Source organism: Mixophyes fleayi, chromosome 1 (assembly GCF_038048845.1).
Source record: "Mixophyes fleayi isolate aMixFle1 chromosome 1, aMixFle1.hap1, whole genome shotgun sequence".
Taxonomy (NCBI): Eukaryota; Metazoa; Chordata; class Amphibia; order Anura; family Limnodynastidae; genus Mixophyes; species Mixophyes fleayi.
The window spans coordinates 73,501,223-73,516,871 of NC_134402.1; the positions used below are offsets into that span (position 1 = coordinate 73,501,223).

The 15,649-nt window shown below is 38.6% G+C and overlaps 1 protein-coding gene across 6 annotated transcripts in view; it reads left to right on the forward strand.

Annotated features, from left to right (window-relative positions):
- FAT1 (FAT atypical cadherin 1) overlaps nucleotides 1-15,649 on the forward strand; it is a 172,625-nt gene that overhangs the window by 10,954 nt on the left and 146,022 nt on the right. The window contains exon 1 of one of the 6 annotated variants that reach the window (XM_075196648.1): nucleotides 13,510-13,822. The exons of the other annotated variants lie outside the window; for them this stretch is intronic. The gene's annotated coding sequence lies outside the window, so the exon portion shown is untranslated. Of the gene's footprint in view, nucleotides 1-13,509; nucleotides 13,823-15,649 lie in introns of those variants that run through there. 6 annotated transcript variants of the gene reach the window in all.

Consider the following 15,649-nt stretch of genomic DNA (forward strand, 5'->3'; position numbering starts at 1 on the left):
GCAGTTTTCAACTCATGTTTTCTTATTTTATTTGCCAATTCTCTTTGTTATTTATTTTATTTGCCAATTTTATTTGTTATGTATTATGTATGTAGCTGAATTTGTTATTGCACAGTGGTTAGCATTACTGCCATGCAGCACTGATGCATTGGTTCAAATCCAACTTGGGTACAGTCTGTATGGACTTTGTATATTCTATCTACGTGCTCATGTGAGTTTGCTATGGGTGCTCCAGTTTCTTCCCATGTTCTAAAACCAAACTAGTAGGTTAATTGGCCTCTTACTATAGTGATTCTAGCATAGCTCCTAACGTTAATCCAGGTAAAATTGGGATAAAATAACTACCGCCCCTGATCTGCACAGACCACACCATTAATTTGCAGAAATTGCAACCTAACCAGTCACGCCCGCTTTCCAAAAAGTCATACCAACGTAACGGCAAAACCAACACTCACTTTTACTGCAAACTTTGCCCATTTCAAAGTCTGTGATTTGGTACACTTTGTAAGTATGTGTTAGTATATGTGTATGGCTGTGGTAGGAAATTAGATTGTAAGCCCTTGAGTTATGGAATGTGGGGATGAGAGGAGCACAGGAAAGCACAGCCTATATTGGTGAAAATAGTGGTAGCATTGCTGGTAACAGGAACACCAAAAAGGGGGTGGGGTGGCGATATTGATGATTGGCCATCCTTCCCATCTGTCCCCTTCTCCCATTAAAGCCCCATCTCTGCCAGATTGTGGCTGAAGCTTTTGTCAAGGCTGTGCCTTGGGCCTCAGTCGGAGGACTGGGGCCCAAGGAGCAACAGCACTGGTGCCCGTTGTTGCTCATAGCTGCCTGGTACCAGACTGCTACATAATAGCACTTTCCAGGAAAATATTGCTGCTCAGTCAATCCATCAAATGCAGTAATGTGTTGGCTACAATTGCACTGATTGGATTTCAACTCCTCTATAATAAGTCTTAACATATAAAAACCTACACAAGAAGAACAGATAGTAAAATGGCATATAACATATTCAAGTTTTTGTGCAATAATGAAAAGCAGGAGTATATCCAGGTACAACTATTTAAAACCTTGGACTAACCCTGGAAATTAGGGACAGCTGGCTCTGAAATCTGCTGGTAAAGAGAGACCTAGGCCTGCTCACTCTTCTGTACAGTAATATTAGTATAGTTTCAGCTTACATGCACACACACTTTCTACCTGCAACACCCATCCTAACAATGCACTTTCTACTCTATACCACTGAAGTATGGAGTATATTATAAAACTACCTTCCAAATGGGATCTTTGTTTCTGATGTAACCATTTCAGAGAAGCATTGTACTATTACCGGAGGTTGAGAATATGATCAGCTTGTGTTGTGTGTAGACGCTTGTATCAAATAGGCCTTAACAATTCACCTAGTTTTTAACGAAAGGAGTATAACGTATCCTCTTCCAAATGCAATAGGAAGTTATTAAAGTCTGTCCAGGAAACTTGGAACACACAATTGTGACCTTAGGCGGTTGTTTGTTTAGGCTATATTTCCCATCAGTTGCTGATTGTCTAACAATATTAAACTTCCTGTGTTGTTGATCTGATATTTATACTGAAATAACTACTCAAGATCAAAGCCTGGCCTCACATTGTTAGTTTTTCACTGCTGGGTGTTTCTGAATGTCGCTTTTTACCATTGTTCATAATGTTTAAAGAGCTAAAATTACCACGTGAAGGGGAAATATCATTAAACTTTAAATGAAATATGTTGTTTTTAGTATATTGAGGGGTTTTATATTATATATTTTTTTAAATAATTGAAGATATCTTAAAAGATATCAAGCCTAACACTGTCATTAACACAAATCTGACACTGCTCATTAATATAAATGTTTTTTCATCGTTGACTATAGTGTTTATGCACATAATTAATTTGTGTGATCTGCATTAAAAAATATGATTTTCAAAAACATTCTCATCCTCATGTCCATTTTCTATGGTTGAATTTGCAGAACTTTTATATAAGATTTTATTGTAGATTTAGATAAATATCAGAGTTAGAAATTAATCTGAAAATCTGCATGTGAAAGGCACGAAGTTGGAGGAATGCAGAATTTTTTTTCATACTGCAGAATGCTCAGCAAAAATGTGTTCATATATGTGTGCAAATGTGGTCTTACACCTATGACTTCTTACGCTTGGCGGAGGGAAGCGGCGGGCAGACATAGGCCAGGTACAGTAAGGACGTGTTGACGTAATTCCAGCTACGGTAGACCTGGACACATACATGTACATACACCTGTCAGGAGGAATATCTCTTGCGGATGCTGAAAGGCTGTGCAACCAGATGCACTGATGATGATGATGATGATCTGCAGCACTATCTAGTTGCTTCTAATAGGCTGTATGCGTCTTGATACCTTCCAACTGTACTGCATTCATTTGTATGTCTGCTATATATGGCCAACTCTTCACATTATTTAATTGATATTTCTATCTAGACTGAGGCAAGAAAAAAAATTTTCATTTGGCTATTAAAGCTGAAAGGAACAGATATTTGTGTTTATATATTTCACTATATTTGACATGGTATTTCTAACACTTGCAAGGCACATATGTACGCTATCTTTATGCTTATACATAAGTATACATACTTGTTACTCCTGATGTAAACCTGGCGCATATGATAGGTTATGGCAATGGATGAAAATAAGGCATCTTAAGAGGTGGTCATCTGAGCATATGCACATAAATGTGCTTTCATTTGCCTGTTCCTGCTGACCTTTGGCCCAAATGCGTTCACATTAATACATATCAATAGCAAAACTTTGAACAATGATCACAACATAATGAAGATGAGATACGAAGACATTGAGTTCCGTTGCTTAGATCATGAGTGTGCCAAATTTAAATAGAGTACATTCCATACAGTTACAATACTGCATTTTAACATGCGTCATATGGACCATGGATACAGCATGTTGCCTTTTTGGCCTGTCTGGCACTTGTATTTGTACAAACATTCAAGCTATATTCAACTTCTGGGTGGAAACCATTTCACACTGGATGTATATACTCCCTAAACCCATTGCATTGAGTTAGGGTTCTAAAGTCTCAAATTGTATGTTTTGGGGAGGTGAGACTTGTTTTAGTCTTTCTATATAAAGAGAGATAGCTATTGCAGTGTGTTTATTGTGTGGCATCCAGAGAGGCGGGTATTGGCTACTGCTGACCCTGGCAGCTAAAAAAGACACTCCTGCAGCTTCTGGGATGATGGCATTATGGTGGTCATCAGTAAGTTTTACTACTGAGGTGTGTAAGGTAGTAGTGCTGTTGTTGGTATGGTGTGTTGTAAGCTTTAGTAATGCCCAAAAGATCTAGGATACTAGATACTGTGCGGCAGATTCCGTCATTATGATCTGTGATAGTTTCCCTTTCAATAATGTGCATCACCTTTAATTTGGTCTGCACAGTAGCAAACATATTAATTAGTTTAATTACTGAAATAGAACATTGTTCAGATTTTCTTCTTCAATTCGCTGTTACATAATAAGTGATTTCAAATAAGTGAAATTGATGGGAAGAAAAGTCAATTAAAGCATTACCGTCATGGAGAAAATAAAAATGTCATGTCATCCTTTCTAAGTAATAAGTATCAATTAATGGGCCAGAATTATAATATTCACCTCCCACTATCCATACAAATTCCGGTGCCCCTGGGAGCCTGTATTCCAGCTGTGCAGAGACAAGATGCAGTTTGCACATTAGTTTCTCATCCTGATCCTCTCTTTATGGCTTGGAGCAGTGGCCAAACTACCATTGGTGCAGCAGGTGGAGATAACGGGGGAACTAGCGAGCTGTAGAACCTGGTTACCTCCTCCCTGCACCAGGGCCCACAGCTCAATAATTCCGCTTCTGACTTGGAGTATTCTCCAAGTATTATCTTTCAATCCATGGATACAGGGGCAGGATGATATAGCACCTTTCTGTGCTAGCTCCTAAACATGGAGATCACAGGAACAAGGAAAAGTACTGGGACTGTAACAGACAGTGAGCACTATGACTTTATTACGTACCTCTCATGGGCAGTACATAGTCCATTTATAACTTTTTGTCTGGCAACCCTATAATCAGTGATATGAAAATGAAAAATGTGTCTTGCAACATTCACAGATCTATATTTAAAAGTTCCAATGCCATGAATGAGTTTTATATGTTTTGAAAATGGTTTATCCTTGCAAGCTAGTGACAATTGTCATTCTTCACTTTACGCTCAAAGTAACTCCCGGAAGTATATTTCAATAGATTAACAGATAAGATTTCTGAAATACATAGAAATAAACATCCCCTTTGAAGGAGTTTTCCACCATCAGAAGACTTTTAAATTTTTGGTTTATTTATGCCCTCATCTAGCTATTACCAGTTACATTGCTTTATTATACTGGCATTCTTGTTTGGGCCATTTTTCTTTTGTAAATGGTGGATACAACACAAATCTGCTGTATATAATTGTACAATTGGCCCTTACTACTGTCGTCTACGTGTCATGGCATCTGCATTCGTGTATAGATTGTAAGCTTGCGAGCAAGGTTCTCTTACCTCTCTGTCTGTATGTACTACCCAGTATGTCTTATTAATGTTTGTTCCCAATTGTAAAGCGCTACGGAATTTGCTGGCGCTATATAAATAAAGTTGATGATGATATCACTGGCGCTGTTACATTCAGTGGTAACTGAAATGAAGAACTAAGCATACATACAGAACCTTAGCACACACAAACCTGTGGGTGGCTTTCAATAAAGGTTTCAGATTTACAAATTGAATAAAAAATACAAAATCATGGCACGGAATGAAAGAACCTAATATTGTCAGTGTTTAAAGTATTAAGTAATCTGTTATTTTAGCGCATCATGAAAATATACACAGTTTTCATGTTGCCTAATTACAAGGAACCGTGTGTTTAAGCAGATTGTAATTGTTCTAACTTTCCTGCCTTTCTTATAAGGATTAGCACAAATTGCTTCTGAGCTTATGTATATGATTTGTATCCTGTCTGGTAAATGTCATGAATGGTAAGGTACAGAAAATTATATACTGCTGTTTAAAGAAACTTAAACTTTTCTTTGTCTGGCCTTTACTGAAAAATATAAAGTAAACTCAGTATTCAAGTTTTTAGAAAAGGAATTTACAGCTGCATGTAGTTTTGTATCACAGCTTTGGTGTAACAAAAAACATGGATGTGTACTAGAGACATATCCCAAAATGCTGGAGAGATTTCCTCTCTGCTCAAAGGGAGGACAATAATCTTGTGAAGAGGTGTTTCATGGAACCATAAAACGACCATCTACCTTATCTTTATGAGCTTATAAACTAAACAAGTCCATATCATTTTCCATAATGCATGATGCTACTCGTTACCCACAAATTCTTCATTCTCTGCTATTAAGTACATAAGTTTCACAACAACCTTTTGCTAATTTCATTTATATGTTGTTTTTACACTCCGGAAATTATCTCCAACACACAAATTTATTTGCATTGTGTTTAAATGAGTAGTGTTACTTTACTATCACTAAGTGTTATTGGAAGCAGAAATCCAATAAACAAAAGAAGTGTGTTTTTTTATATAAATCACTGTGATCGGGCTACAAGTTAGAGCTTGGTATTACCATTTCTTTTGGTTTGTTTCTTCAGGCTGCTATTAATGATCTATAATTGTGCATAGTCATCTGACTACCATGGCAACCACAGACACATAGCACATGATGTAGTGAGCAGAAATGCTTTGGAATGCCTGCACTGTAATAGCCCCCCACCCCCTCTGTCATCACGTAGTTTGAGAGCTGTGTAATATCACTGCTTTGTTACATGGCTGTGAGTGACTGGCAGCCATACTTGTCTGCACCCCAGAGTGATGTTTATAAGGATATAATGACTTGTAGGAGGACAGTGAAAAAAAAATGACTCATATGCATGCTCAAATGCTCAAAAGGTACTTAGCTTGATGCTTTAAATAACGATGTTGCTTAAAAGGGAATTTATCACCCACCGGATGACTAGAATTGTTGCTATGTTTTCTTCCAGTTGTTTGTGAGCTGTAGCTAAGTTTGAAGGGAAGAAATTATAGGCTCATAAAGCTGCATTACCACCTATTATGAATATGCTCCTTCCCCTCCCTGTTCCATATAGCTGGTTTTCACAGGACCCCATAGTTCATCTCACAGACTCGACTATTGGGGCTGTGCAATGGTGTGCGGGATCGGGAGGGCCAAACTTGTAGGGCCATAATTGATTTAAGTAAACTTAAATGTTGAGTTTTCCTTTTTTTCCCAAATAACAACAAAATAATTTGCCAGGTGGTCAGGACTACCAATTGTATACATTAATTTATTGCAACAATTTTTCAGCTATGTTGGAAACAGATAAGCTTTAGTGCTGCAGAGAAGATGTTAAGTTTAAATGTTTTCTAACTATGAGGTAGTACAAAAATAATATTTGCATGTGTTCTTATTATCAATTAGGGAATATAAATGTAAATAATTGTGCTGATATCTTCTTTAAACTGTGCATATGTAAAAAATCAAAACTGTCTTACAGCACATAGACTGGTTGTTCTGAAATATAAATCGTATTAAAAAAAGTATTTAGTGTGGTTTTAAAAATTTAGTGATATGTAAAATGACAGAACCCCAAAGCTCTGTAAGTGAATGTTTATGATTGTAGTTACACATTTAAGCTGCCACTGCTGAGAGTAGTGTCATTGTTATGGGCTTCATTTGCCAATCTGCCAATAGAGTACATCCTGTGATATCTATGCATACATTCTAGTGGCACCAAGCCCAGATTCAGCGCCCCACAACCACTATCCTGAGGTTGGCTGCCACCCTCTACAATTCAATTGTCCTACTTCCTGGCTTTATTGGTAGATTTCTAGGGCCTGATTCATTAAGGAACTTAACTTGAGAAACTTCTTATTTCAGTCTCCTGGACAAAACCTACATGAAAAAACAGTCAGTATTTAACTTACGTGCAAAACAGAATACTAATTTGCACCCCTTGCATTGTAACATGGTTTTGTCCAGGAGACTGAAATAAGAAGTTTCTCAAGTTAAGATCCTTAATGAATCAGGCCCCTACTGTTTATCTTTTAAGAAGAAGATTGCAGCTAAGGAGCATCTACTAGTGTGAATGAGAAATTTTTTTATTTTTTTTTTAAATAATAATTAAAAATAAATAAACAGTATGTTCTTCTCTAAACTGTTTACCCAGTGTCCATTCTATTCCTTCTTCCCTAGAGCTAAAATTACAAACTGGATTTTTTGTCAGGTAACATTCATAACCTCTTAGAATGTCTTTTATATTGAGACCACCACCCTATATAAATGAAGAGGGTGTACACATTAAATGAATGGGGTTCCTTCATATTTCCTTGATACCTCCTTAATCAGAAATGCTTATGAAAAATGCTTTCTATAGTGTATTAGTGTATGCATTTTTCATGAAGGTCTTGTTTGAACATTGAAGTATGATGGCACTGTGCATAAAGAAACATGTATTGGTATCAAAGACACACTCTGATGCATTTTAGTTCACATTAGTTATGTATAGCTGACATGCAATAGAATAACTCATTTTGACAGACATTTGGATTAACCATTGTCTTAAATTATTGTTTTTACTGCTTTAACTAAAGGGGAACATGTAATGTGTTTGTTATCGAACCTATGATACTGCACAACGTCTGTTGCCAGGGCTGAGATTAAATCTGAAAAACAATTATATGTGCATTAAAGGGACACTCACACCTCGACTCACCATATGCTTATATTAAAGCTCTGGCTGTGTAGAAGTGCTATATGTTTGTCTCCCTCTATTTTCAATGAACTTGATTGATTTATTTTAGACAGCGTTGGTGTCTTCCCGGCTGTTATAAACTGCAGTCAGATTGAGTTCTCAGCAAGGGAGGGCTTGTAGCAGCTCTTCTCTCTATGGGAGAACAACACCTAGTACTGGTAAAATTAAAGGAATACAATGTTGCAATTTATTTTTCAGTGTATCCCACTGTGAATCAGCTGGTGAAGCATCCTCAGTACATGATGGTTAATACTGCTTATTTGTATTATTATTATTATTAATAATAAATAATAATAATAATAATATTATCGAATTGTAAATGTCAACAAAAAAGCATACAAATATATACACAAAAAAAATGTTTTTAGTGACTTGGTTGATCTTAAAGAAAAACTCATGGAATTTAGTTGTATTAAAATCCCCTCCCCTGACTGGGACCCGTGATGTGCAATAGATCCTTCCCAGCTGTGACTTTAACTTATGACTGCCCAGGTATTCTTGTCACCCAGTGACCCCTCCTGCACTGTGAGCTGCAGTGGCTGCATTGTTGTGCTTGGACTAAAATGGTCATGCTTTTGGCTGCATTTGATGGTAAAAGACCACTCCCCAGTAACATTACCGCTGGAGCATTCCATACAGCTGTTGTGGGATCCAGCGGTGAGGGGACCCTTCTATACTGGTTCTTCAATTGAACTGAAATAAACAAATGGTGTTTAACTGAACATGCTCCATCCAGTCCCTGCACATGCTCGAAGAGCAGAGCTTCTAGCGCAGATGGATGTACATCCCTGGGCCCCCACCGAATTTTACAATATGGCTCAGTGATCGTGTGTCATGTTCCTGAAACTCCCTATATATAGTATGGAGGGGGCAGTAAGTACTTAAAGAAGGAATGTTGTCCAAAAGTGGATAAAACCTTTGATAATAAATTATTACATTAACTCCCAAAGAACCCCTCTGTATTTTGTGATTGTTAGTGCTTCAGGCTATTTTTAATACTATATCCAGAATACAAGCGTCATTCATCAGACATTTTTAAAGTTGGAAAATATGTAATTGGTATTTAGTGTTAAAGGATGTTGTGTTGACCCAGAATTAGTCAAATTCAAGACCAATAAATCAATTTGGAATAATTAATGTATTTACTTTATTCAATTAGTTATTTCTGCAAATGACTGAAATATGATTTTTTTTTCCAGTGTTGAATCTGATGTTTGTCTGGTTTTCAACACTGGCATTTAAATAGAAATACCATGCGGCCTTCCCAGTTCATTAAACATAGTGTTACTCTAGGTGACGGGTGACATGTGGCATTCAGTGGTAAATGTTGGCCTGTTTTCTAAACCTAATAGTTGGTATTATGAAATCCGTCCAGTGTACAATTTATATGGCTACTATCATTATACACTGTGTGTCTATTTGAAAGGAAAAGAATGCACAAATTATTTGCTGTTTTTAAGATGCATTATCGTATATGGAATGTAATTTCCAGAACATAACTTGAGGGTTGATGTAATTTATGAGTCAGAGTGTAAGTAAAAGCTAAGTTTACCTATTTGTGACATAATTCATCACTGCTTCAAAATAGATGAAGGATACTAGATAGATAATGTTTAGTTAGTCCTCAGAATTATTGTCAACATAACTGCTGCAATTTCTCTTTTAAAACTCCAGATACACATTTAAATGTAAGTGTATAAGAGCTGCTTCTTCCCTTTAAGCCCCAGGAACTGCAAGCTGAAAGATTTTTTCCTGCGGCAAAAGTCGGTGTAGTATGCACAGTCTATGACCAATATGGAACTGCAAGTATGGAGCTTGCAGCTTCCTATTGGCCCTTCCATTAACACCCACTTTCAGCACCCCTTTTAGAAATACAATGAAGCAGCTTTTGTTATTGCTATATTGTAGATATAGAGGAGCCGCAGCAGGACCAGCCCCAGGTCTAACAGCTCCCTTTAAAGAATTTTTGGTGCCTCTCAAGGAAGTAATTTAAATAATACGATATAATTTATTATAATATATACCATATTGTTCCCCTTCTTCATCACACTGCTCCGCTCCTTTATCATACTGTCCCCCCTTTATCACACTGTTCCCCCTTCATCACACTGCTCCCCTTTCATCACACTGTTCCTCTCATTCATCATTGCTCCCCTCCTTCATTACACTGGACCCCCTTAATCACACTGTTCCCCCTTCACCACACTATTCCCCTCCTTCACCATTGTTCCATATTTCATCACACTGCTCCCCCTTTATCATTGCTCCCCTACTTTTTCACACTGCTCCCCTCCATTATTATACTATTCCCCCTACATCACACTGCTCCCACTTTATCATTGCTCCCCTACTTTTTCACACTGCTCCCCTCCTTTATTATACTATTCCCCCTACATCACACTGCTCCACTTCATCATTGCTCCCCTACTTCATCACACTGCTCTCCCCCTTAATTATACTGTTTCCCCTTTCATCTCCCTGTTCCCCTTTCATCTCACTGTTCCACTTTCATCTCACTGTTCCCCTTCATTGAACTGTTCCCACTTAATCACACGGCTCCCCCTTAACCACATTGTTCCCCCTTCATCACACTGTGCACCTTCATTACAATGTTTTCCTCCATTATTTGCTTACCTTCCTATGACCTTCTTTTCTTCTGTCTTCTCTTCTGGCAGTGGCTCCTCTCTGCCAGTGTCTGACATTGTTGGCATATGATGATGTTGTCACACCTGACAGTGAGAAGGATGGAGCAGGGTGACAGAGCACATGGCACAAATGGATTCAGGAGGGGGAGTGCTGACCCCTGCCTAGGCATTGAATATATCTGTACATCTCGGGATGTGCCCCTTAGGTCTCAGCTCTCCACGTGGCTGCACTAGTCGATCACGCTTTGAGCCGGCACTGAGCCCCAGAGAAAACTGTTTGAATATTCCACTAAGGGGAAGGAGCAGCTCAATGTTGCCAACATAATCCAACAATCGTGACAATAATCTAAAAAGGAGAGAACTGTATAGTTTCAGTTTATATAAGACATCCCTAGTAATAAAGAAATGTTTTAAATGGTTTGCCAGTGCTATTTTTTAAGAACTATTTGGCTGTCTGAAAACAGACCCAAAAGATCAGTTTGAAAATGACATTTGCCCATCATTGTCAGATTTATGAACCTCCTGGCAGAGCCTCAATGACACTGGACAGCACTTATCATATGTCTGAAATAGTTTCATTTGGCTGAGCTGCCGCTGCATTGCTGAGACAGTCATGACCAAATTCTGTGTTTCTTTTTGCTGCTTATTTAAACTTGAAGAAAAACATCTTGGTCTGCTGGACTCTTTTCTTTATATTTCCATTATCTCTTTTTATTATGACTATTTATGGAAATTGCTTGAAGTGGTTGATAGACGTTGGGGTGTTTTCTCAGACCCATGATGAATGTTATTTATATCTTAGTGAGGTTATCTACATTTCTGGTGAACTTACTTACATAAATCCCTACAGTATATCTAGATGTAGAGGACAAAATACATCTGTCAACGCGAGTCCACAATCTGTATAGTACTTACAAGATGTCCCGGAGAACCACATACCTCTGTACAAAGTTGAAATACATGTGTTTAAGGTTTATATAATACTATTCCATACTTTACATACATAAAGATTCTGAAAGTTGAAAATAGGATAAAATATGTTTTGCATTAGAGATGTTCCATTTTGAAGTGTGCTACCTGAAACATGCTTAATCACAGTAAATCTTTGGTTAAGGTATAATTTGTATAATTTACAGGTTTAAGATATGGGATTCATTTGTTATGTTATACAAGGGCTCATGTAATTATAGCTGCTCCAAAAATATTCACATGGTCTCAGCTTTCACACTCAAACATGTCTGGGTTCACCTTCTTTAGATATTTGATGCCGGAGCCACAGCTAATAGGTCAATGTGTTCAAAGTGCTGCTGCCACCATGAATCAACATTTTCGGATTCAGTGATACATCAGAAACAGCGAACATACCATGCTGGACATGTGCTATAGAATGATTCAAATCTTGTATTCTGTGCACAACACTAAAGTAGACAGTTAGATGTTGTCATGTGTTATATTATGTCATTCTCCTCTCCTGTTTCTTTGGCACATAAGGAATTACACTTTAATTACTAAGTTGCTTTTTCTGGTGTAGTACAATGTCAAGTATACATATTTGATTCATGTTAGGCAGAATAAAGAAACCAATATGGTCTTATTTGGGGATGATTTGCCCAGTTAAAATATCTGCACATGTTACAATATACTATTTTTTTTAACTTTGCTAAAAACAAAATGTGTATATATATATATATATATATATATATATATATATATATATATATATATATATATGAACAGTTATGATAATTTTTTGTTCAAAAGAAATCAGACTGAAGTTGATTACAATGCATCTGAAGCTGAGTTTTATGTACGCCCGTATGCGTAGAGAAAGTTATGAAAATTTGCATGCCCACAAGGAGAGCGTATGTAGAGTTGAGCGCATGTAGAGTTGAGCGCATGTAGAGTTGAGCGCATGTAGAGATGAGTGCATCTGACACTTGCGCCTCCTTATGACTAGAGAGGCGTAGCATGGAGGAAGGGGCACATCACCTGATTGTGCAGAAATGCATTTTTTTGTTCAGAAATTAAAAAATGACGTGTGTGCAGATAGCTTTATGGAACATGCCAATGAATCCTGCTTATCTATTACCTAGGGAAGTTTATGCAAGGTCATACTAATGTATTATACAAATATAACCAATATTTGATCACATTTTGTAATATATACAAATACATATTTAAATGTTTGAGTACACCCTAACAGTTAAGGTTTTAGGGGCATATTTATTAAAGAGGGCATTTTTAACGCAATCCCTTTCAATCCGTATTGCAAAGATCGTGTGTATTTATTAAAAACCGTCAACATGAAAGACTGCTGTTCCTGCAAAGACCCCTCTCCTATCTTTTCTTTGGTCACTATCGCAACGTGACCACCTTTGTGATAGTGACCGAAGGGAAGGGCAGTAAGATGCGGTGAGGGATCCGATCCGAATATACTTCTACTGCAATGCTCTCTCTATATAGCAGACCTGAAAACTTACTCATATGATAATGTACGCCAGCCTGAGCTGGCTGTACGTGTAAAAGCATTTTCAATACTTGCTTAATTGTGGTACATAGCAGTCCCCATAGACTTATATGGGGACTGCTATGTATCTTGCAAAAAAAAAAAAATGCAAAGCAGCAGATATCTATAATATTTTCTGTGATGTACTGTTGATAGATTAGGAACATACTTCAATTTGCATCTATCTATTCCCTGAAAAAGAGCTTTTTTGGGGGAGAATTGACATGTAAAATCAGGTTTAATAAAAAGGCCCCTTAGAATTTTAGATAGTTATTTGTGCTCACTGCAAACTAGTGATACATTTTACTTTCTGGCTGCAGAAAGTGCCATAGTAGCTATACTGTGAATTAGTAATAGTAGGTATACAGCACAGAGGCTCCTGAAACACAGGACACTGTCTGACTTCACCACTTGAAATTTCCAGTTAGCCTATGTCCACAAAAGTGAAGGGGTGGAGAAGGATGTGATGTCACCGCCCCTCCGGTGAGCCCTGTCCCAGTGCTGGCTGCAGGGGAGGCAGGCTCGGGGAGAGCCACGCACTACAGTAACTCCCCAACTTCTATCACCTTTCTGGTGCGGAGACATGTCCTGACCATCCGGACTTTACTTTTTGCCATCAGTTTACTGGTGTGAAGTTTCTCCCAAGTTACCCTGCATTGATTTGATGAAACGGGATTGTGGATTATTATAGATCTTGTTTGAGTTACTTTGCTATGGCTAATTTGAGGAAAAAGCGGAAAAGGTGAAATTGCTCTCTAGTTAACTGAAGCTGATGGAGATCTGTGCAATAGCTTCAACTGTGAACAAAAGAAATTAGGTCCAACATAACAGACTGGTAAGTGTAAAGTTTACTAAGGAGCATTGCACCATGACAATTTATAGTTGCACTTATGCGCTGAATATTACGTCTTTTGTTGGGAAATCGCGTTATATGATGTACCTATGCGTTGCTTGTCGCTGTACCTTAGTAGCTGTGTAGCGCGTGGTGGGGAGAGACGCAACCCCTGTGTGCACGCACAATAAAGCGCTGTATTGTTCCTACTAGATCGCTTTGATGCAAGGAGTAGGGGCAGGGGGTCACCTCTGAAAACGCCCATGTGTTTTTGGTAATTAACTTACTGTACAGACGTTTAACTGGCAATAAGATAACCGATTCCGTTAACAAAAATAACTACATTGGAGACTGGTGGGCATACTGGAACTCATTCAGAGTATGCCAACACATGGCACCATATAAGGAATTAGATGCCTATCTTATTGTTTTAGCGTTGTCTGAAAGTCATGCAATGGACTTACGAACAGTGTTGTTACGTTGTTATAAAAACCAGACATGAGTTGTGTTCACAGCGGCGAAGTCATGTTCCTGTGAGGCTCTCTAGGGCGCACACCTTAGAGGGAGCGCTGGTACATCCTCTATCACATTGATACATTCTGCCAGTCTTATCCTCTCGGGGGAAGTTCCACTGCATTTGTCTCATTCCCGAAGTGAGGAGCTCTGATTCATTTGTTATTAAGAGGCGATGGGTGAGATGTAGCACTTGTAGACATGGAGGTGACATGCTGAAGTAATACTCTGCCTACAGTAATCACAGCTGTACACCTCATCCACAACTGTTCCAATAAGTCAGTCTAGTCTATGACTGATACCTGACAGCCGATCTAGCTGCCTCGGGTGGCTCTGACCCCCCACATCTGTGACCTTGCTGGAAGGAATGTAACAGCGGGCTGACAGACAGTGCAAAGTTATAAACCTGTGGCTACCAGGCAGGGAATTTGTCCTTCTCTCTGATTTATGAGACAGTAATGGCGAGGTTAGTGCTTTTTGTGCTGCAGGGTAAATGACACTTTTTCCCCTCTCCCAGCTGTGGATTGTCTGGTTTATAACGAATCCCCCACCTGTGTATACAAATGTCTGCCCCAGGAGCAGCAATGAGGACAATGTCTCAATTATTAACCACGGAGTTTGCAGAGCTAAGAACATTGAAAATATACTACGTGAAGAGTATTTTGTTTAAGAACTGTTGTTAGATGTTGGATATAATATCCTAATCTACAGTGAGACACAGGAAAGCTGTCTTCTGGTGCAGACAGGTCAGCCTGGCTATGACAGAGTTAAATGTACAGAGAGGTATTAGTCTTTCTTCATACACTGCTGGGTGGAAGTAGCATGTCCTGGCAGCGATTGTGATATAGGATTCTAGGCGTATACTTTTTATTCTAAGAGGGCTATAATCTTCCAGCAGCCACATGGCTCCCGCAGCTTTTACAGAGAGTGGAGTTTAGTTTACTGTGCCAAGAAAAAATAGTTCCTTGCCGGGGCCTCAGCACATGGAGGCTACAGGAGTGTGATGTGGCCGTCCAACAGTTTGGGGGGGGGAGGGGAGAGCAAAGAAAGAGAGGAAGGGGCTGCTAGACCACCATGCAGGATCTGCAATCTAGCAAACCCTGAAAGAGTTGGTCTTCCAGCCCCCCTCCCCAAAGGGATGAACTGTAAACTGGAGATCAGGGATAAACTGCAGAGCTGGTTACAGACGCCCCAGACTTGACACAGCGGCTGGAGTTTATTCCCCCAGACACAATAATGTAAGTTGTGCTGAATGTACATTGCTGGGATACAATGGAGGAAGAGGGTCCCACAAAGGTGCAGTGGAATTATCTGTTT